This window comes from Nycticebus coucang, chromosome 5 (genome assembly GCF_027406575.1).
Source record: "Nycticebus coucang isolate mNycCou1 chromosome 5, mNycCou1.pri, whole genome shotgun sequence".
Lineage (NCBI taxonomy): Eukaryota > Metazoa > Chordata > Mammalia > Primates > Lorisidae > Nycticebus > Nycticebus coucang.
In genome coordinates this window covers 128,497,314-128,521,329 of record NC_069784.1, presented here as the reverse complement: position 1 = coordinate 128,521,329, position 24,016 = coordinate 128,497,314, and the positions used below count along the sequence as shown (strand labels likewise).

Genomic DNA, 24,016 nt, shown 5'->3' with positions numbered 1-24,016 from the left:
ATAAATTAATTTAGGTACAAAATATCGTACAATGTTGAATCTTCTTATAAAGTTGGCCTCCCAAAGTTACTCAAACATTTAGAACATATCTTAGAATGTTCAGTCTTCTTATAAAGTCAGCCTTCCAAAGTTACTCAAATATTCTTTTAAATTTCTCACTCTCTAAAGACATTTCTAACCTTACATTGATTACTTACATTTCCTTGGGATTATGCTCTTTAATTATGTGAAGTAATCATCTTATTTCATCTTCACTAATTTCTTCTGCTATTCACACAAGGTACACTCTAATATAACTTTGCCTAACCTTTTACTTTCAGCTTGTCTGAGCCACTTGATTTCACAAGATTTGTGATCAGCTTATAGTTGGAATATTTTATCTAAAAGAAGCCTGCTGTTGTGTGTGTGTATATATCAATACATTGTAATTTAAAAAAAATTAGCATACACATTGATCAATTAACTTTTCTCTATAGGGAATTACCTATTTTGGTCCTTTACTAATTTATCTATTTGGGTCTGAGTGTTTTTCATTTTATATTTATGTGAGTTAATAACTTTTTTGCCATATGTAGAGTCTTTTTCCTCATATTTTTGTTCACGATTGCTTTTAAACTTTGACGTTACTAAACTAATGCTCGCTTGAAATCTTAGTGATATGACAACTACTGAATTCCCATTAAAAACCAACAACAAATAGGTCTTCCTGTTAGCTTTTTTTTCTTCCTTCCTTATATCTTTCTATCTTCCTCCTGTCCTTTTTTTCTTTCTTTCCTTCTGCTACATTTGATTAGAGAACATTTATCTATAGGTATTGTGAAGATTAATTGTCCTCGAAGAATGATGGGTAACATAAGCTAAGGAAAAATGCTATGTGTAATCTCCTATTACAAAACTTTTTGCATTCTCGAGCCATAGTCAGACACTGTTAGTTGTGACCACTGCAATGTGAAAACTAAAATGAGAGTACATTTTTTTTCACTGAGAATCCCAGTGTTCAAAGAAATAAACAGCAACATAAGCTAAATATTCACAGTGCTGGCCTGTGAAACACAGGGTTTTGAGTAATACTTCAATGAACTCATGTCCTTAAGTGAAAAGGGCAGCCACAGACATCTGGTCACTAAAAGTTGTTTGGTGCACATATTTAAGGATGCATCTTCCCTCAGAAGGGCAGCCACCTGTTGAAGTAGAATCCTCACAGAACTGCACTGACAACCACATGGCATGGTTTTGTCATTGTACAGACTCTTCAGAGACTTTGGGATTGAAATTCATGTTAGAGCAAACAAGGGATGATGCCTGATGATGAAGAGTCAATCCAGGAAGAATCAGTCTTCATGGGTATAACATGTATTTCAATAACAAACTCTCTCCTCAGTGACTCATACTTATTTGTCTATGAAGTTATAAGAGATGATCCCCAGATAAAGTGCTTTTGCAGTTGCCAGATCTAACTGTAAAAAAGAAAATTTATCCTTAAGGAAAACTGTGAGCTTGGTGTTCAACTCAAAGTTGGTTTTTAGGTCAAATGAGCTGGATGTGTTGCTGATGCTTTTCTAACAATTCTATAACCAGGAAGAAAAGTTGTATCATTATGTCAGTAAACCCAAGAACTCTACCCCAATAATGTGGATAACTATTCTTGGGGAAAGCACAAAAGGAATCCATTTGGGAAAAAATATATAACTGCCAAAAATACAGCATCCTATGACACCAACAGAGTTCAGCTTCCTGTGATTGATTTCCACCCTTCTCACAGTGGAATCAGGAGCTTTACAATCTCCTCTGTTGTGTCATTTTGTCCTCCTATAATCCATTACAAACCCAAGTTTGTGACATGGCTGTATGCTTCACTTGTCATTCTACAGAAAGTGAAATTAAAATTCCTTAAGATTGAAATTTTTTTAGGGTGACAAAGTGATTTTTTTCTCTCTATAGTCACGTTGGAAAGTGAATGAGGATTGTAAACCACAAATAATCTATTTTAATCAAAAATATACATACTGCCTCATAGTTAATTCTCAGATTAGAGTGATTATCTTTGATAAGCCTCCCATTGAATACAAATACATAAATGTGTAACTATTTGGGAAAAACATACATTGTGAGCCATAAGGAAAAATTATATTCAAAGACAATTTGCTTTACATTGTAATGTCTAACATTCATGGCCGTATTTCAACTTGAAATTCATTAGTTGTTTGAGTTATGCCCTGGAAATTCTGTTTAGCGTATTTATATCGTCCATTCCATAAAAGACAAGATAAGAAAGAAAGAAAAACCTAAGTACCCTCCTCAGGAATCTGGGAATGCCTTTATGATGGAGTCATAAGCAGGTGGGGGCGGTGTTGACAGCCCAACTCGAAGACTGTTAGCGGACCAGTGGAGGTCAGGACGGCTCAGACTGTGGCAAGTGTTGATGCCAGGAGACGTATTGGAAGAGGGGAGAGTCACCAGCTGACTTTCCGTTTCCACAGGAAGTGGTGGACATTGCAGAAAGGGATGAAAAGTAGAAGCCCTGAAGCTTAATTTTCTTGGGAAGGAATTTCCTTGCTCCAGGGAAGCTTGTCTCTGGAAAGTGAGACTGGCCAGGCTGAGGTTGCTTCGGCGTTCACAGCCACTGTGGCGGTAAAATCCAGTTCTGTTGAGGCCATGGGTGTAAGATGACCTAGTTCTCCTGCTGGAACTCCACTGTGAGATGGGTGCACTGGCTCTTCTTCTAGACAGACACACAAACAGAGCCCAAATAAATCCTCCAATTACAAGCCCAATTGCCATGGATACTGTGAAGGACATTATAAGGTCCTCTGAAAAAAAGGAGAACAAATAGCTGAATTGATTTTGAAATAGATCTTCAAATAAAGTAGAGTTTAAACTGTAATTCAGAGAATGCATCATTCATTTAAACATACTTTGAATTATCTTACAAGGGTATATGTGAAACTTAGTAAATGTGGAAAGTAAATGTCTTAGCACAAGAACTAAGAAAATGCCAGGGATTAGATTAAAGATGGCAGCTGAGTAACAGCTTCCTTGCTACTGGGCATGGTGAGTCTGGGGAGATAAGACTCCAGACACCTCTGGCTGGTGGGATCTGCTTATAATCATCCCCTGAGGATACAGGGAGTCAGCAAGGGACTTCTGGACCCCAAGAGAAGGACAAAAACAGTGGGAAACTGGGAAGTGGTTGCGTGTGTTCAATCGACCTAATCACGCCAGTAACTGTAAGTACAAGCAGCAGTGAGACTGCAAACTGGAAAGGCCTTACCTGTGAACTGTTTCGGTGTTTTTGGACTTGGCACTCAGTTGAACTGCCTTGGGGAGAGCTTGAACAGCAGTGCGGAGAACTTTGGGCATTGTCTGGGGCCCCAGATAGAGCCACTGAGCTGGGCTGCAGGGAGCCATTGTGTGAGAGAACTGCCCCAGCATGCTCCGCCCTCAGGGTCCCAGAGCAAGGATTGGGCGGGACCTAGTAACCTAGTGACAGAGCAGCCTAAAGGCGGGGACTGAGCTGCCTTACAGCCTTAACCCTTAGGGGTAGAGTGAGACAGTTTTGGCACACTGGAGGCTCGGGCTTTTGCCCTGGGTAGAGTGCTGGTGTGTCACAGCTTATAGCAACCTCAAATTCCTGGGCTTGGCGCTGCCCGGACCTCCATAAGATCTGTGCTGTGACCCTGCACCAACCGGGCCTCCGCATGCCCTGACCAGGAACTGCGGGAGCTGTGCAACACTGCGTCCTCCCTCCTGTGTCCTCCCAGCCTCCACACTGGTCTGCTCGTCTGGCCAGGAATACTGGTAGCCGTGTGCCCTCTGGAGCCCTCCCTGCCTCTACGCAGAGCCCTTCTCCTGGCCAGAGACTGCTGGAGCCTTGGGTTCTCTGTGCCAAAGTCATTGGGTGCCAGACACTCCCAGAACTGTGCGCACCACCTCCTGCCCTATTGCTGGATCTGGGTGTGTCACACGCCGGAGCTGCTTCCACAACCAGAACTCCCTATCTGGAGCAGCCCCAGAGGAACTACACAGGGTCACTCCCTAAAAAGATCAAGCAACAATAGAGATATCCTGCTGGGATCTAATCTTGGAGAGACACCTCCCCAACTCTGACGATGGCCAGAAGCAATGGTGAAAAACAATCATGAGGCGAAATCAACAGAAAAACTCTGGCAATATGAATAATCAGAGTAGATCAACTCCCCTGAGGATCAATGGGGCAGACACAGCACAAGATCCTATGCACAAACAAATAGCTGAGATGTCAGAAATCGAATTCAGAATCTGGATAGCAAATAAGATTGAACTAGAACTCTAAGCAGTAACCCAAAAGATATCTCAAGAATTCAACAAATTCAAAGACCAAATGACCAAAGACTTTGACACATTGAGACAAGAAGTTACATCCCTCAGAGATCTGAGAAACAAAGTAGAATCCCTCAGTAACAGAATGGAGCAAGCAGTAGAAAGGATTTCTGACATTGAAGACAAAGTTTTCTAACGCTCCCAAACTCTCAAAGAGGATGAGAAATGGAGGGCAAAAACAGATCACTCAGAGAGCTCTGGGATAATTCAAAGAAAAGCAATATTCATCTTATAGGGATCCCCAAAAATGACGAAGTGGCTTCACAAGGCAGAGTCTCTTCTCCATGAGATTATGAAGGAGAACTTTCCAGATATGCCAAGAGATTCTGAAATTCAGATAGCAGACAGTTTCAGAACTCCAGCACGACTCAACCCGAATAAGACATCCCCCAGACACATCATAATCAATTTCACTAAAGTTAATATGAAGGAGAAAATTCTGAAAGCTGCCAGACGAAAGAAAACCATTACCTACAAGGGGAAGAATATTAGAATAACTGCATATCTCTCTGCTGAAACCTTTCAAGCTGGAAGAGGATGGTCATCAACTTTTAATCTCCTAAAACAAAATAAATTTCAACCCAGGATCCTATACCCAGCTAAACTGAGTATCATTTATGATGGAGAAATTAAATACTTCAATGACATTCACATGTTGAAGAAATTTGCCATAACTAAACCAGCTCTCCAGGATATTCTCAGACCGATCCTCCATGAAGACCGGTGTAATCCTCCACCACAAAAGTAAACTCACCCAGAAAATGTTGATCAAATTCCAACTTCCACAGTCGCAAAAGGATTAAAAATGTCCACTAGACTCTCGAAAGGCTTATCAATATTCTCAATTAATGTGAATGGTTTAAACTGTCCTCTAAAGAGGCACAGGTTGTCTGACTGGATTCAAAAACTCAAGCCAGATATCTGCTGCATACAAGAATCGCATCTTACATTAAAAGACAAATATAGACTCAAGGTGAAGGGATGGTCATCTATATTCCAGGCAAATGGAAAGCAGAAAAAAGCAGGCATTGCTATCTTGTTCACAGACGCGATAGGCTTAAAATAATTCAGGATAAGGATGGACACTTCATATTTGTTAAAGGTAATACTCAATATGATGAGATCTCTATTATTAATATTTATGCACCCAACCACAACGCACCTCATTTTATAAGAGAAACTCTAACAGACATGAGCAACTCGATTTCCTCCAGTTCCATAGTAGTTGGAGATTTTAACACCCCTTTAGCAGTGCTGGATAGATCCTCCAAAAAGAAGCTAAGCAAAGAAATTTTAGATGTAAACTCAACCATTCAACATCTGGACTTAACAGACATCTACAAAACATTTCATCCCAACAAAACTGAATACACATTCTTCTCATCAGCCCACAGAACATACTCCAAAATTGACCACATCCTAGGCCACAAATCTAACCTCAGCAAATTAAAAAAAAAATAGAAATTATTCCTTGCATCTTCTCAGACCATCATGGAATAAAAGTTGAACTCAATAACAACAGGAAGCTGCATACCCATACAAAAACATGGAAGTTAAACAACCTTATGCTGAAGGATAGATGGGTTATAGACGAGATTAAGAAGGAAGTCACCATATTTTTGGAACAAAACAACAATCAAGACACGAATTACCAGTACCTCTGGGATACTGCAAAGGCAGTCCTAAGAGGGAAATTTATAGCAGTGCAAGCCTTCCTCAAGAAAACGGAAAGAGAGGAAGTTAATAACTTAATGGGACATGTCAAGCAACTGAAGAACACTCCAACCCCAAACCCAGCAGAAGAAAAGAAATAACCAAAATCAGAGCAGAACTAAATGAAATTGAAAACAAAAGAATTATACAACAGATCAATAAATCCAAAAGTTGGTTTTTTGAAAAGATCAATAAAATAGATAAACCCTTGGCCAACCTAACCAGGAAAAAAAGAGTAAAATCTCTAATTTCATCAATCAGAAATGGTAATGATGAAATAACAACAGACCCCTCAGAAATTCAAAAAAATCCTTAACAAATACTACAAGAAACTTTACTGTCAGAAATATGAAAATCTGAAAGAAATCGCCCAATACCTGGAAGTACACCACCTTGCAAGACTAAGCCAGAATGAAGTGGAAATGTTGAACAGGCCTATATCGAGTTCTGAAATAGCATCAACTATACAAAATCTCCCTAAAAAGAAAAGCCCAGGACCAGATGGCTTTATGTCAGAATTCTACCAAACCTTTAAAGAAGAACTAGTAACTATACTACTAAATCTTTTCCAAAATATAAAAAAAGAAGGACTATTACCCAGCACATTCTACCAAGCAAACATCACCTTGATCCCCAAACCAGGGAAAGACCCAACAAGAAAAGAAAATTATAGACCAATATCACTAATGAATATTGATGCAAAAATACCCAATAAGATCCTAACAAACAGAATCCAACAACACATCAAAAAAATTATACACCATGGCCAAGTGGGATTTATTCCAGGGTCTCAAGGCTGGTTCAATATACGTAAATCTATAAGTGTAATTCAACATATAAACAAACTAAAAAATAAGGACCATATGATTCTTTCAATTGATGTAGAAAAAGCTTTTGATAATATCCAGCATCCCTTCATGATCAGAACACTTAAGAAAAGGGACATTTCTTAAACTAATAGAGGCATCTACAGCAAACCCACAGCCAATATCATATTGAATGGACTTAAATTGAAATCATTTCCACTTTGATCAGGAAACAGGCAAGGTTTCCCATTGTCTCCATTGCTCTTTAACATTGTCATGGAAGTTTTATCCATTGCAATTAGGGAAGAAAAGGCGATCAAGGGTATCCATATAGGGTCAGAAGAGATCAAACTTTCACTCTTCTCAGATGACATGATTGTATATCTAGAAAACACTAGGGATTCTACTACAAAACTTTTAGAAGTGATCAAGGAATACAGCAATATCTCAGGCTACAAAGTCAACACCCATAAATCTGTAGCCTTTATATATACCAACAATAGCTGAGCTGAAAAAACAGCCAAGGACTCTATTCCTTTCACAATAGTGCCAAAGAAGATGAAATATTTGGGAGTTTATCTAACAAAGGACGTGAAAGATCTCTATAAAGAGAACTATGAAACTTTAAGAAAAGAAATAGCTAGAGAAGTTAACAAATGGAAAAACATACCACGCTCATGGCTGGGAAGAATCAACATCGTTAAAATGTCTATACTACCCAAAGCAATATATAATTTTAATGCAATTCCTATTAAAGCTCCATTGTCATATTTTAAAGGTCTTGAAAAAATAATACTTCTTTTTATATGGAATCAGAAAAAACCTCGAATAGCCAAAACATTACTCAGAAATAAAAACAAAGCAGGAGGAATCACACTACCAGACCTGAGACTGTACTATAAATCGATAATGATCAAAACAGCATGGTATTGGCACAAAAACAGAGAAGTACATATCTGGAAAACAATAGAGAACCAAGAGATGAATCCAGCTACTTACCATTATTTGATCTGTGACAAGCCAATTAAAAACATTCAGTGGGGAAAAGATTCCCTATTTAACAAATGGTGCTGAGTAAACTGGCTGGCAATCTGCAGAAGATTGAAACTGGACCCACACCTTTCACCATTAACTAAGATAGACTCTCACTGGATAAAAGATTAAAACTTAAGGCATGAAACTATAAAAATACTTGAAGAAAGTGCAGGGAAAACTCTTGAAGGAATCAGCCTGGGTGAATATTTTATGAGGAGGACTCCCCAGGCAATTGAAGCAGTATCAAAAATACACTACTGGGACCTGATCAAACTAAAAAGCTTCTGCACAGCCAAGAACACAGTAAGTAAAGCAAGCAGACAGCCCTCAGAATGGGAGAAAATATTTGCAGGTTATACCTCCGAAAAAGGTCTAATAACCAGAATCCACAGCGAACTCAAACGTATTAGCAAGAAAAGAACACATGATCCCATCTCAGGGTGGGAAAGGGACTTGAATAGAAACTTCTCTAAAGAAGACAGACGCACAATCTACAAACACATGAAAAAGAGGTCATCATCCTTTATCATCAGAGAAATGCAAATCGAAACTACGTTGAGATATCACCTAACCCCAGTAAGAGTAGCCCACATAACAAAATCCCAAAATCAGAGATGTTGGCGTGGATGTGGAGAAAAGGGCACACTTCTACACTGCTGGTGGGAATGCACACTAATATGTTCCTTCTGGATGGACGTTTGGAGAACACTTAGAGACCTAAAGATAGACCTGCCATTCGATCCTGTAATTCCTTTACTAGGTTTATACCCAGAAGACCAAAAGTCGCAATATAACAAACACATCTGTAACAGAATGTTTATTGCAGCCCAATTCATAATTGCTAAGTCATGGAAGAAGCCCAAGTGTCCATCCACCCACGAATGGACTAGCAAATTGCGGTACATGTATACCACGGAATATTATGCAGCCTTAAAGAAAGGTGGAGACTTTACCTCTTTCATGTTTACATGGATGGAGCTGGAACATATTCTTCTTAGCAAAGTATCTCAGGAATGGAAGAAAAAGTATCCAATGTACCTCAGCTCTACTATGAAGCTAAATTATAGCTTTCACATGAAGGCTATAACCCAACTATAGCACAAGACTATGGGGAAAGGACCAAGGAAGGGAAAGGGAGGGGGGAGGATTTAGTGGAGGGAGGGTAATGGGTGGGGCCACATCTACAGTGCATCTTACAATGGGTACAGGTAAAACTTACTAAATGCAGAATACAAATGCCTGCATACAGTAACTAAGAAAATGCCATGAAGGCTACGTTGAACAGTTTGATGAGAATATTTCAGATTGTATATGAAACCAGCACATTGTACCCCTTGATTGCACTAATGTATACAGCTATGATTTAACAATAAAAATAAATAAATTAAAAAAAAAAAGAAAATGCCGGGAAGGTTACGTTAACCAGTGTGATGAAAATGTGTCAAACGGTTTATGAAACCAGTGTATGGTGCCCCATGATCACATTAATGTACACAGCTATGATTTAACACACACACACACACACACAAAGCCAAAGCTAAAAACAAAACAAAAAATAAAATAAACATACTTTGAATTAGAGAAATACAAGATGGTGCCAGGTAGATATGAACAAATGAAAGCTACTAATGTTTTCATTTATTCAAGCCAAATAAATAACAAGTTTCAGGTTGCTTATGATAGTTTATTATCTTTAAGAAATAAGAAATAAAAGCAGTCTCACTAAAGCCATATGTTAGGTAATATAATAAGTTGTTGAGTTACAATTGAAATGCAAAGATCATTTCCTTTTGAGTGACATTAGTAATGAACATGCCACGTTGATAAAGTATTCCTTCACTCTGACTTTGCCTTTTCCTCTGCATGCTTCCATCAGTCACTGTGCTTTCTCCCACCTGCAGCCTTCATGATGCCTCACTTCCTGTGCTCATTCTGGGAGAGGAAGTGCTGAGATAGAGCCATCTGGTGAGCTGACTGATTTGTGTCATACTTCCTGAGCTCCCAGATGGGCACTGTATCTCTGAGTCCTTGATAACTTGACCTGTGCTGACTACTGGGTTCTTTCTTGTTTCCAAGATCCAGCTCATGCTGGTAGCCTGACCTTGTGATAATGAAATTCCTGTCCCCTGAACCTCCACAGAGTCTGTTACACACACGTATCCTCTCAGAGGACTTCATTTGTTCAGATTTCCTATTTGGGAGGTGGGACAAGGAGGGAATACCTTCCCCAAATGGAAGTGCTACCTTACTGCCTCTTGTGTGACAGCAGGTAGCTGAGGCTGTGCTTTGCATGGACAAACTCTGGATATTAGAAGACTCCTACAGGCTCACTGTTCCCAACATTTTCCCATTCACTACCCCCGATCTAACCATGGAGCCATGGTTATTTTCTCACTGTCTCAAAGTGTGCCATTCTCTCTAAAACTCTGCCTTTCTACATATTTCTCCTTATATCTGGATTCAATGTTTAATCATCTTCTGTCTAGGAAGCTCATTCTTTAAGATCTACTTCAAGTATCCAATCTTCAATAAAACCTCCAACAGTTTCTAGACTAAAATGAGTGACTGTTAAGTAGGAGGACATACCACCTTACCAAACTCCTTATCAGGGGTTCAGTATTGAGACGAGTGTAGACTGGAAATAAGCTGACTGGGGTTGTGAGAATACAGGGAGGAGTGGCCACAAATGCTTTGGTGCTTCTCCCACAAAGAGAGAGAGTCTACTTTTCCGCCCCTTTAATAGATTTATGTGGTAGAACTAGCACTTGATTTATCTTAGTAATTGATTGACAACTATCACTGATCAGGAGACAATTATTTGCACTCATTTATGATATAAAGTAAGAAACAAATACATTGACAAAGTTGATGTCTTTTGTGTGTGTATAAACCTATTTAATCACTACAAACAGGTGTAATGAGTGAAATAAAAAAGAGATATTTCCTTTATTTCAGAAAAACAGAATCCAGAAGGAAAAATAGATTTAATTACCCAATAAAAGCATTTAAAGGTTATAGAAGTTCTATACATGCTTTTAGTGCAGTGGTTCTCAACCTTCCTAATGCCTCCTAATGCCGCAACCCTTTAATACAGTTCCTCATGTTGTGGTGACCCCCAGCCATAAAATTATTTTCATTGCTACTTCATAACTGTAATTTTGCTACTGTTATGAATTGTAATATAAATATTTGATATGCAGGATGTATTTTCATTGTTACAAAGGGGTTGCAACCCACAGGTTGAGAACCGCTGTCTTAGTGTATACTATCCAAACTCCAGTAGATAAGTTATTAAAGAATATCTTGGACTATCACAATCTTAAAAGACAAATTTCATTTTTGTGAGTAAAAAGATTGCTTTTTGAGGCACTAGAATAATATTTCTAGGAAAGCAATTTGACAATTTATCTATTTAAAATAATTATCCTCTGTGGCATGATAAAATTTTAATTTGGCATTGTAGACTTATAATCTGAGCTCCAAATATGGGGAAATTACTCAAAATGTCATCAAATATCGGGTTATATAGATAGCTGGAAAGGATTAAATTGTGAATTTAAAATATACATGAGATTCAGGAAAATAGTCTATATGTCTCAATAATACATAATTTAAATTTTAAATGTAAAGTAGGATTAGAAGGAGGTACAGAAGTTATAAAAATGAATCAGGAAAAAAATACTGCATTTCATAGGAATTTGCTTAATTTTGCTCAGTTGGGTACACATACCATAAAATGACTTCATAACTCATAAAGTCAGTAAAATATGTGTCTTAGAAATCATTGAATTAAATATTGTAACCTCACTATACATGCAAAATCTTTAAAATAATTCTAAGTGATAGCGTTGACATAGAATTTCAAAGACCTCCTATGATACATGGTAAAATATTTATCTATCTTGTTAAGTTCTCTTAAGTCCAAACTGCAAAAATAACTGTAGAAATCCAGAAAAGCAATGAGAAAAAAATGTCTGCTGTCATAACTGAAGTGCAGCCTGGTCCTGGATGGTCCTCCAGAATGATTCCTTTTATTTAACTATAAGTAATACTTTTCTGAACTGCCCACACTGTAGAATTCAGAAACTATATCATAAAAACACCATATATTGGTCGAACAGCTTTAAATTTTCATATATATAATTCCATTCTGGCAGACTTTTGGCAATACATTTTGGAAACTTTTTTTTTTGCCAAGCCATGCAGGAAATATAACTCAAAATAACAAAGTAATTGGCAGAGATATTGCTTCTTGGAAAACTGGATGCCTTCTTACTTTCCAAAAATCTTAAGAAAAGAAAAATAAACCTCAATATTACATTTTACAATTAAAATATAATGTCACTAATGCTAACTTTTAGAAATGTATATCTCCCTTTGAAGGGAAAAGGAACAAACTCTAACACTGGTAAGGCATGTCATGTAAATTAAATACTGTTGTCATAATTTGTAACCTGTATCTACACGATGGCAAGTGCATGCGACATGAAAAGCCCTCAACGAATGCTAGTTCTTACTGCTAACAGTTGAATCGTTTAATCGACTCATTTTATTCTTCTTGACCTAATAACCACAACTACTATAGTGGCATCTAATTCTAAGATTCTAATATTGAACATGGTTTACAGTAAATGTAATGAATACCTCAAATTCTAGCCATTGGTATTAAAATTTAGTGGAGGTCACCATCTAGTGGCCTAGAGTTGAATAATTCCAATTTCTGAAAATGATTTTATCAGTAACAGAATGGAATACTGATTAAAACACTCAAAAACTCTCTGCAGTTATTAATTATCATGAGCTCAGATTTTACCAAAGCAGGCCATGTCGTTCTTGATATGTTATAGTATATAGGCAAAAGGAAGACTTTTGGCAAAAAGATTTTTAGAGAGAATACTATTTAGGGCACAACATTGGATTAATTCTAATAAGTTAAAGAGTATTTTCTATGTATTATCTCTTCTGCCAGAACATCCTATTGGGAGAGTGAAATACCAATATCAGGAATGAGGAAGGTGACATTACAAAAGATTATATCGGCAACAAAAACATATGAGGATGGGTAGGATTCCATATTAGCTTTTATGGACTGACTTTTCCAGGTATAATGATTATAAACACTGAAAGTAATATACGAAAAGAAAATCCCACCTACAGGCACTGAAGAATGACCAAATGTATGCAGCTGCTAGAGAGGTGCTGCCACCTGGAAGAAAAGAACAGCGAGCACTAGGCAAGTTCCTACAGTCGGAGGGCAGCTTTCAGTCTGAACTGTGGGAGGCAGATAAAACTACGGTTGAAACCCAGCAGTATTTCTGATCTTGAACAACAGAGGACAAAGGTTGTGACAACCAGAACTGCTAGAATGTGAGAAGGAAATCCTGGAAAAGAGAAAACCAGAGAGGAAGACTCCAAAATTTTAGTTATAAACAATTTCTTATGCCTATGATTGAGAAAAGGCAGTCAACAACAACAAAAATAAAATAAATTCTAAGATGACCTAGATGTTAGAATTAGCAAGCAGAAATTATACAGTAACTCATCTGTCCATATTAAGTGATTTGCTGAATAATCATTGGATAGTTATCATAATGTGAATAAAAAGGTAGAAAATTTCAGCAAAGAAACAGAAACCACAAGAAATAACAACTGGATATTTTGGAATTAAAAGAGTATCAGAACTCAAACAATTTGTGCCGTGAGCTTAACAGTGAAAGGAAGATGGCAGAGATAAAGAATGAGCAAACTGAGAGATATATTAATAGAATTTATTCAATTCAAAGAACAGAAAAAAAAATACTTGGATGATAAAAACAGCCTCTGGCACTGATGGAACAATATAAAAACAAACATTTAACATATGTGTAGTTGTAGTTCCAGAAGGAAAGAGAGAATAAAGCTAAAAAAAACTGAGTAAATAATTAGACCAAAAGTTTTAAAAATTTGCAAAAGAAATTAATCTACACATTGACTCTTGGTAAAACCAAGCCAAGCATAAAATGTATAAAGAACTACGCATATCACAGTTGAACAACTAAAGATCAAAGATAAAAAATCTTGAACACCGCCACATTAAAAATAATGATAATGATAATAATATACTAAATTTATAAAAACAATGATTTGAATAACTATTTATTGGGTGGTGCTGGTCTGGCTTGGGTGCCACCTCCTAATCCCCTATACAGGAGCACCACCAGGCTGACACCCAACAGGCCCTCAATGTGGCAGCAGCTGGGCTCCAGCAGCGCCACCACAGCTGCCACCACAATCAGCCATGGCCCGTGCTGCCCTCCAAGGCTGCCTCAGAAGAAAGACATGCTGTCTGAACACATGTGCGTGCGCGCGCGCACACACACACACTTCTCACCTGACACGTAGAGCAGAGTGGCTGGGCCTGGCATGAGACACTAACACAGCCTCTAACTTACCTCCTTGATAGGACAGTAGACTAAGGGGTGTGGCTGGGCCTACAGTAGGAATCAAGATACAGTGAGGAACCATTACCTGGGGGGAATAGATAGCAAGGAGCCCCTAGTGACCTACCCTGACCTGGGCTCATAAGGCTTGTTATCATATAATTAAAATTGCTAATTTTCAGCCCCTGTAAGTTCTTAGGGGAGGTTCAGGGAAGACACATGTCTATTGAGAAGTTCATTACATAACCCCATCCTGTCAGTTACCCCAAAGGCAGAAAGCAACCTGTCAGTTACCCCAAAGCCAGTCCTGCTGGGAAAGGCAGGACAGTGTGCGTTCAGACTTCCAGGTCTCATCTCCACTTACTGAGACGACCGTGTTGCTCTTGCAGACTCTCCTATTCTTGCAGTTTGTTTGCCTTTGCTGTGCAGCAAATGTCTGTGATCATTATTACTTTGCACCTGTCATGACTGAGTGTCATGGTTAGGCACATGGTTAGGTGCTCATTCGTGACACTGGGAGCCAAGACCCAGCCAACATCCACCTCCAGAGGAACCTAGCTCACTTCTCATAGGAAACAATGATAGTTTAAAGTGGTAAGAAGCAGTCATCTGAGAATGTGATCTCCAGCAAAATCTCCAGCAAAGATGTTCTTTAAGAGTAATGGTGAAATAGGATCCATGAATCCCTCCAGGTACAAATTCAAAAGAAATGAGATCAGTATCTCTAAAAGGTATCTGTACTTCCATGTTCATTGCAGGATTATCACAATAGCCAAAATATGGAATCAACGTAAGCATCCATCATCAGAAGAATGAATACAGAAAATACAGTATAATGGGTGTATCGGGATATAACCCCATCACAAGTTGAGGAGCATCTGGACTCATCATGGTTTAACTTATGAATTTTGTTACTTTCTGTTGGCTTATCTGGGTATTAAATGCATTTCTGGCATAGAATATTTTTTATTTATGATGGGCTTTTCAGGTCATAGCTGCATCATAATGCAAGGAGCAACTATATTCAAAGGCCAATAAGCACACACAAAAAAAATCAGTATCAAGACTCAGCAAAATTTTTCTGCTATACAAAGATCCAGTCAGCAAATAATTTAAACATTTTATCCATACATTACATATAAAATAGTACGAAATTCTGCCCAAAGCAACCATACACATTAGCAAATTGTCCAGTAAACTTTATTTATAAAAATAGGCTACGGGTCATATTTAGCCTATAGTTTGCCAACCACTGCTCAACATCATTAGCCATCAGAAAATCAAACCCACAGTGAGATATGACTAAGGGCTGACCACATGGTTAAAATTGGAAAGGCTGAGAATTTTTTCCCCCCATGGGCAAAGATGTGAAATGAATGGAACCCTCATCATGTTGGAAGAAATGTCAAATTGTACAATCACTTTGAAAAAAACTTTGTTTCATATATAAGTGGACTCTCCCAGACTATGATCTAGAAATTCTACCTCTAAGAGGTAACTCAAGAAAAATGAAAACATACATCCCCAAAAGCTTATTAGAAGAATACCCACTGCAGCTTTATTTTCAGTAGCCCAGACTGCAATCAGCAGAGGTGTCCACCAATACAGAAATGGATAAACAATTTACGATACATAAGGAATACTACTCAGTTAGTACTAAGCTGCCAACACTCAGCATGGATCAGTGTTAGAAATACTGTATGAAGGGAAGAGGCTGTATGCATGAATACCATATGGTTTCGTTGGGATGAAATTCTAGAAGAAGCAAAACTCATAATTCTCATTGGTAACTCAGATGCATCAGTTTAAATGTTTGTTTTCCAATCTTTCTAGGTAACTGAGATAAGAGAAATAATTAATAGAGCCTTACTATGCAATGATACATATATATTTAAGGCCTTTAAAAGTACAAACTGAGGAAACAAATTTGAGAAATAATACTTGTTTACTCCTTTGGGGAGAATATGTTGGACATCTTTGGTCACTATGTCCCGCCCATAAGGCTGCTTCCCCTTCAACTTGTCTGGGGGCATCCTGTGACCCCCAGATATAACATATTCAGGGATTAGTGAAGGATTCCTCCACCTGACAGCACATGACTCCCCAACATATCAATTCACAACCCTCCGATTAACCTAGAGACAATTAACATTGCTAGAAAGGATGCCTAGAAGTCAGGGCTTCACTTTTAAATTATTGAATGAATTGTTAAATATATACAATAAATAAAAATAAGACTGTCCAAGAGAAACTTCAGTGCAGATGGATTTGAGATGCTTCAAAATCCAGTAAAGGATTCAAAAGCCTTGTTTCAAACCTACAAACAGATGCATCTGGAGAAGAGAAACAGAAGCCTCGGGTGCAGTCCTGTCAAGTAATTACAAAACGTGGTCCATAATTGCCACTGAGAAATTTGTCATTCTCTGTTCAGAATATCTACTCGGAAATACTCAGAATTGCCATACTAGAGATTTCTCAGTTGGAGAGTTTGGTTCCCACTTACATTATATATTTCACTGAAATTGCTTGATTAAAATGGTTTGAGAACTCTATGGGCCAGCAGACATAAGAAATAGATCGTATTTGTCAGGGAGACCACAAGGTGTTTGAACTTACACATTATGAGTCAAGTTTATCATTATTTTAAGAGGAATACTTACACTGACTTAATGTTGAAATTCTATCTGTCTATCTTGAGGGAGGATTGTTCCTTAGTTAGGGACTTGTTTATTTACCTGGGACTGTAAATGTACTTTTGTTTCAAAGCTATATTATCAAAACTTATTTTTCAAATGCCCACTGTAAATATCAAATTATATTCTTAAGTATTTTATACCTAATTGTAAACAGTTTTTCAGAACTCTTGTTTTATACTTGTAAAAGTGAAGGCACAATTTGGAAAATGTATTAACATTACTTTTTGTATTTGAAATAAACATTTATTTTTTAGAAAACTAAAAAAAAAATTTGAAACCAACATTTATACTGTAATAGCTAGATACTTTGAGAGAGAAGGCATTTTTTGTTTGTTTGTTTTGTTTTGTTTGTTTTTTTGGTTTGTTTCATTTTCAAAATGCTAAGAACCTGAAGGACTCAGGAACCTAACTTTTCATCATGAACAGTATTGGGAAGAATAAACCATGGCGATTTCCATGAGCATTATGAAGAGAAGTTTCTTGACCGGTGTTGGAAGGAACATCCTGGTGCCAGGGGTGCGGGCGGGGGACGGCATCAGCTGCAGCAACAGCCCTCAGGTAGCAACAGACGTGGATGGAATACCACCAACCAGAGATATTCCAGCGTAAAACAGCCATCCAGTTTCACCAAATCAACACCATGGGGGGGGGGGGGGGCAGTAGAGATCAAGAAAAGCCATCTTTTAGTTCTTTTGATTCTGGAGCTTCAACTGGAAGGAACAGGGGCTTTGGATTCTCAGAGAACCCATTTGCTTCACTTAGCTCTGATGGACAGAAGGAGGAAAAGAAACTTCTAGAAGGGATTGTAAAAGATATGGAGATTTGGGAATCATCAGGGCAGTGGATGTTTTCTGTTTATTCACCAATGAAAATGAAACCTAATGTTTCAGCTAAATTCAGTCCAATAGTTAATAAATCAGTGGAGGAACAGAGTAAATGAACTGAAAAATCTAAATATATCAACTAAAGTAGCTTTGCTCTCTGATACAAAGGATGGAGTAAACCAATCACCACCTACATTTGGATTTGGTAGTAGGCAAGCAGCAACATTTGGATCACCAGGTTTTCCAGTTAATAGCAGCAGCAGTGGTAATGCTCAGAATTTTAGTTTTAATACAAATCCTGGGTTTGTCACTGCCCCTTCTGGAAGCCCTTCTGTGTTTGGAAGTCCTCCAGCATTTGGAGCTGTAACTTCTGTTAGTTCTGCCAGGTCTACTTCTACTCCAGGTTTGGATTTGGGAAATCTGAAGTCACATCGGCCACTTCATTTCCATTTAAAAACCCTGAAGCTTCTAGTTTTGGATCACCTGAATTTTCAGGATTTCTAGCTTCCTTAGCAGCAGCCCTGTCAGAGCTCCAGTGGCCCCGGCCTTTGGAAGTGTAGTTCTGTGGCTGGCTTTGGTAGTCCAGGCTCACATTCTTACGCTGCTTTTTCCAAGCCATCTAATGACGTCTTTGGTAATAGCGGCATATCCACCTCTCTCTTGGTATCAAACAGCATCTTTGCAACAGATAATGTATTATTCACACCCAAAGATAAACTAACCGTGGAAGAACTGGAACAGTTTCAATCCAAGAAATTTACTCTGGGAAAAATTCCATTAACCACCACCTGTGGAGCTTCTAAATATTTAACAGGACAATTTTAAATACAAAAAAAGAATGGCTTAAAAAAAAAAAAAAAGAAAAAGAGAAGTTTCCTAAAAACAAAGAGAAACACTCACAGTGCATGACCAGTAAGGATTTTGGAGGAGGGATGCATCACCCGGTCCCTCCCTAGGATGAGCTGCAGATTGACTTAGGTGATCCTAGAGAAACGGGCGCCCATTCCCAGCTTCCTGGGGAGCTAACAGAAGGGGAAGCTGGTAAGGCCCCCAGAGAAGCCCTGGGGTCTGAAGGGCAGAGCAGGAAGTGGAGTGTGGGGTGAGGGCAGTGCGGAGTTCCTACACCCAGGGTGAGGGCACCTGTTACAGCCTCAGCCTCCTGCAGCTCTCGGGTTATGAGACCATACTCGAGATTGTTCTGTGCCACTGAGTCCGATGGAAAAGTACCTGAATAAGGGCCAGTAGACGAGAGGGAGCTACAGTCAGGAAAACCCGTACTGTTCGCTAATACTACACACATCATATGAGCCAGATTTTATAGCGAGGGACTTCAGCCATGGAGTCAGCAGGAGAAAGTCCGTGCCCCAAAGCCGACAAGAAGTCCATGTCTGTGGATGTCAGCAGAGGCCACAACTTGACCCAGCGTCAGGGATCCGCGCCCTCCGTTCCCGGAGATAGACTAGGATTCCCGGGACCTCATACCCTTCCCTGCCCTTGAGAAAATAACTAGGGAGGTGCCACAGGGAGAGGCTTAGTCACTGCGTCGCAAGCGATTAGGATAAATGAGCTCAAACTTTCACACTAAAGTGGAAAATCTTACAGAGTCTGCCGCCCACCTGCCTTTCCAACCTGCCCCTGTGGTGAAGCCGTTCGCGTCATCATAATCATGCCTGGGTGTTTGCACTTCTGTATACTTGCTGGTAACATTTCTCCTGAGCGCCTTGAAATTCAGTTCAAGCCGGGCCTTATTTCTGTCCCTGACTCCTAATACCTTGCTTCCTGGGGTCAGCCAGCGCTTCTGAGAGAGCGGATGAACCGAGTGACAAAATGAATGACTAGCATGTCCTTCTTAGAATTGTCTCCCTCCGTGAAATTTATCTCACTTTCTAGGGTTTCTGTAAAGGTTTTAAGGATCATCTCTGCCATATAGTTTTTAACTCCTGTAAAATGCTGTCAATCATTGCTATTTTACCATATGTTGTCATACATTATTCTAAACTATACAGGCTCATATTTGCATCACCCCCAAGGGTGTAATCCTCTTGAGTGAGACATGGTACTTCAGATGAAGATTCAACTAGGCGAATTAATGCAAGCTCCTGTACCTATGCTGTCCCCCAATTTTTCATGTCGCAGCTCAAAGGAAAAAACATCTAACGCAAGACATAGCAACAACTAAAAGTGTTATCTTCTGGGGGATTTAAATTCTAAGAGAATAACTGACTTCTGTGATATTTTCTTCTATTTCCTTAGAGCAAGGCACAGTGAATTTTCACAGACCGTGTTTCTCGCTGCTTTTATGGGGAACGTTTATAGAGAAGGGAAGCCCATTAAGGAAAGGTAGGTAGGGGGACAAGGTGGTGACTGTGTCGACACTCTCAGTGAACTTTGTGGCCAACCCTGCACTAATCACCTTAATACTTGCACACATTTACTAAATTTTAGTGAGTGATAACTATGAAAATGTAAGCTGTCGTTATTGGTAATAACCTAACATTGCTGTTTTTTTCAGTACTCATTAAAGTAAACCAAGAATGTTACATTTGTAAAACAACTTTTTATGTATCTTAAGTATGGTAAGTCTGGGAACTGTTTATGGTCCAACATAAAAGTTTTGCTTTTCTAAACTATTCTTTATTCTCTGAATTCAAAGTACCAAGAAGACAGTAGATTTTGGGAGAAATAAATAATGCAATGCAGTGTACAGGATTCTGAAAATAACATTTTTGGGAAGCCAGTGATCAAAGGAGATAGCATCTTAGATATAGAAATGGAAATTTAAAAATTGACCTTTGTATTTCAAGAACCCTTTGCATTTTATGTATTTACATCTACAGGGACATTTTATATTTAATGCTTCTCCCCACTAGCAATAATAAAATCTTTCATATATTTTTCCAAATCATCAAACATGGTATCTGCTCACCATACCCTCGTTAGGTTTTGCTAACGCTTGTCAGCGCAGCACCCCTCTGCCTGGTTTTCATTGTTCCCACCTGTTTTGCATTATGTTCACACACTGAGAGAAAGGAACTCTTTGGAATAATAGTAAGTTTGAATTCCATTTTAAGCACAGATTTCCATATAAAGAACCTCTAAATTTTTAGGCTGCAACTAAACTATTCTCTTATTAAATTTAGGTTCATTTTAATGATTATTATTAATGTTTTAGTCAGTAGGTAGTCATTTTTTTTCCTTAAGTAGACTGGAATTTTAATTTTGGGTAGCTGAATAAATATATCTGGCTTCCACAAATTAATTTTTGTAAGAGTTATTTTACTTTTGAATAAGTTGTATAATTACTTATTTTTGTAGTGAAGAGTTTAGTTTAGTCAAACTAGCTAATTTTCATGTGTGTTTAGCATGTTTACTTTCTGTACAGATGAAGACAGCAAATAATATTTTAACAAACATATAATTAGGACCCCCCCCCGCCACAATTCAAGGTCTTACTGTTAATGCTAATTGCCCAGAATAACCATTACCAACATCACTCTTTACACAGTGCAAGCATAATGCCCACTTTTCTTCTTAATTTTGTTATATGTTTCTATTAAGATGTTGACCAATAGCCATCCTTTTAAGGCCTGAAGTAAATATAAATGTCTGGTGAAAAATAAAAATAATGAATTAATTTACTTTGTACAAATTTTTGTGATGGTTGACAATCAGGAGAAATTGCTGTAAACAGCCACTGTTCATGGTTCACGTGAAAGTTCCTGAAATCCTGCCTCGAATCACAGCAGTATCGCTGAAGTAGTTTTCTAAGAAGGTAAAAGATCTTGTTCTGGGCATAAGTAGGGCTATAGAGCTCTTCATAAATGCCATTTTTTGTTTTAATTTTTTTTCAGAATTTAACTCAAATTGCTACCTTTGTTTTTAAAATTTCTCTGAACTCAAGAGTACGTGTCAGCCTCCTGCCTTTGCCCTTCCTTGGACCTCTGGTCTGCAGAAACTAGTATTGACCTCAGCACAGTCCTGTGCCCTTAGTCAGCAGCAGGGGACACTGTAATTTGCTGTGGCTGGATTCAGCCAAAAAATCCTTTTGTATTGTTCCTTTTTCCCATCACAGGCTTCCATTAATTTATTTCCACTTAATCTTTTCTACTATACTTTTCTCAAATTTCATAATATTATTCCACATTTTATCTTTGTTATCACGCTCTAAATTAGTTCATCTAAGTATAGATTTGTTATTTAAATTCTCTTTGGAAGGAGTGGGGGAAAAATAAATTCTCTTTGGAAATTAAACACTGTAGCACTGACAACATACGTTAAAGTTCCCTCTATAGAAAATCTTGGTTTCTTAAAATAAGATACATAATCTATAACTATAGACAAATAAAAGTTAATTCTTCTGACCAAATCCATGTTCCATATTCGAAACAGAAATCACTTTCACTTTTTTTCCTTTTCTGATTTTTTATTCTCATTATTTCTATTTATATTTTGTAACACCAGCCAAAATCTCTACTTGTCCTGATTCTTCTTAAATGTCTTCATACCCACTTTAAAGACATTTTATATAATATGTATTTCTTGTAATAAACCTCTGAAAACTTTAAGGAATCAGTTTGTAGCAAACAAAGTGTCTCAGAGTTTTCCAATGTTTTAATAAATTATTCAGTACATTTCTGTGCATCCTAATTTTTTAATTCAAACAGTAAAAGAAAATATCTTACCCCAAAAGTTTTCTGGCCATGGACTTCCTAAACTTGTTGTGTTATTAGCCATAATATCCATAATAAAGAGGAAAAAGAGAAGAAAAGAAAGAAAAAAAAACAGTATCTCCAGAAGCAGCAGCTTGATTCTATGTCTTTATAGTTCAGCAAGAGAAAAATAACTTTCACACAAGCCCTCATGTACTTCTGTTTTCATGGAAGGAAATAAGTGTATCATGTTTCCTGCTTTTATACTCAAATTAGCAACTGTTTTCCTTATCTTGGAATTCCACATGGTCCTGAGACACAAAACAATGTCCTTCTCCTCATTTCCTCAGCTAAATTCCTAAGTACTCTCCTTCCAGCCACCTCCAAAGCTGTTTTCAGGATAATAGGCTCTTTTTCTTGGTGTTTCCCCATCACCTACTGACACACATAGGCACACTCCAAACTCTCAGCCACAGCATTCTGAGTTAATTTACATCGAACTTAGAAATAGAATGTTTCCCAATTCTTAAAAATTATATAGTAAATTGGTGTGTGTGGGGGGAGGAAGTGGATTATTCAGAATTCCATGTTCTACTCAAGTGCAATTAATTTTACCTAATAATCCATTGTTTATAAATTTCAGATGCTTAATTAAGATTCTTAATGTCTCTTTCACTAGGTGTTATATTAATTTTTTTCAAAAGTTATTTCTTATTTCATATCACAAATATCTAATTATAATTTATATGTAATTTCTTGCAACTCTTAAATTGGGATTTAAATATGAAAGAAACAGTTTCTACATTGAAGGAATTTATTTAAAATCAAGTAGGGGAAACATAAATGCAAAACCTTCCTTTACAAAAGAATATTAAGTTCTGTACAAGAATTACAAAGATCACGGAAATTTGTTTCTCATGGTAAAGTATATACGGAGAAGTAACATAGGAAAGAGCCACATTTGGGGGAGATGCAGGTTAGTTAAAATTTCCAGAGTCTGTCTGTGAGCTTTGCTGGTTTAGCCTAGATTCTCAGAACACTGAGGCCGTTGGCAGTGTGAATCACAGGGCCCAACTGTGCTTAGTAACTGCACTGAACTGCATAACTATGATCTGGCTTCTTCAATCTAGAGTGACTCTAGCGTGAACTCTTGCATAACTTTCATTAACCCTGATAGTTCCTGCTTATCTTCTCAATTTTAATGGACATAAGTTAACTTTAAATTTATTGGAAAATATAGACCAATCTAAAAAAGACAATAGATTGATTATTTGATTCTGCAATCATATTACTGAGCATCTATCCAGGAAAAAAATACCTTTTATTATAAAGACACTTGCACTAGGCTGTTTATCGCAGCCCAATGTACAAAAAATGTAGAAACAACCTAAGTGTGCTTCAACCCAGGAATGGATTGGTAAGCTGTGGTATATGTATACCATGGAATATTATTCAGCCATAGAAAATGGAGATTTTGCAGCATTTGTACTAACCTGGATGGAGGTGGAACACATT

General features: G+C 37.9%; 1 pseudogene; it reads right to left on the bottom strand.

Annotated features, from left to right (window-relative positions):
* Positions 1 to 615: 615 nt before the first annotated feature.
* On the bottom strand, positions 616 to 22,730 carry LOC128586746 (myc target protein 1-like; annotated as a pseudogene).
* Positions 22,731 to 24,016: the final 1,286 nt, after the last annotated feature.